Raw genomic sequence first — 796 nt, 5'->3', positions numbered from 1 at the left:
CGATCCTAGCAACATAACTCATCATTTACGTTTACTTCAATATACACTTATACCCTCTTTAATAAATTTTAAACAGCTTTGAGAAACTAAGAGGTGCACTGAGATATTTAAAACTTGAATTTTATTTTAATCAGAATAGTGAAAAGCTTTGATGACCAAAATATGTACACACTTTTGTATATAAAAAAAATCCTTGTTTTACCTCATAATTATTGCAAACAAAATGTCTTAGAGTTTAATATTCACAGCAACAGAAGCCAAAGAATAATGAGATAAATAAAATTATTGCTTTGAGACTGCAATATTTTTTTATTTTTTCTAATTATAACACTTCTTTTTAATAGTTTAAAAAAGCGAGCAGAAATTTGCTCATACTTAATATTAAAATATATATTAAAGATAATAGTAATGTTGTAGAACACACTAACGATGAATTGCAAAAAAAATTTAACAAAATATAAATTTATTTTATCTTATTGTGAAGCAAATGCTGTACATACAAATAAAAAAACTGGGTTATGAGGTTGAATTATTTAAAAGTATATAATCTCAAAAAAAAAAAAAAAAATATGCCTAAAAATGAATAAATATTGAATTCATAAAAATATATATGTTTTTTCTTATATATTAAAGATACAATATGTATTATTGCTATGAGGGCACGCATAAAAATTATGCGCACAAAAATATGCTAGGAATTAAATAAGCTATTCGCAGCCATACAATTTATTTATTCATGAGTGAAACTGACTTTTCCACTTGATTGCGTGTATTTAGGTGCTAAATTTTGGATGAA

Source organism: Teleopsis dalmanni, chromosome 1 (assembly GCF_002237135.1).
Source record: "Teleopsis dalmanni isolate 2A chromosome 1, ASM223713v2, whole genome shotgun sequence".
NCBI lineage: Eukaryota > Metazoa > Arthropoda > Insecta > Diptera > Diopsidae > Teleopsis > Teleopsis dalmanni.
Note: the sequence above shows the minus strand (reverse complement) of the source record.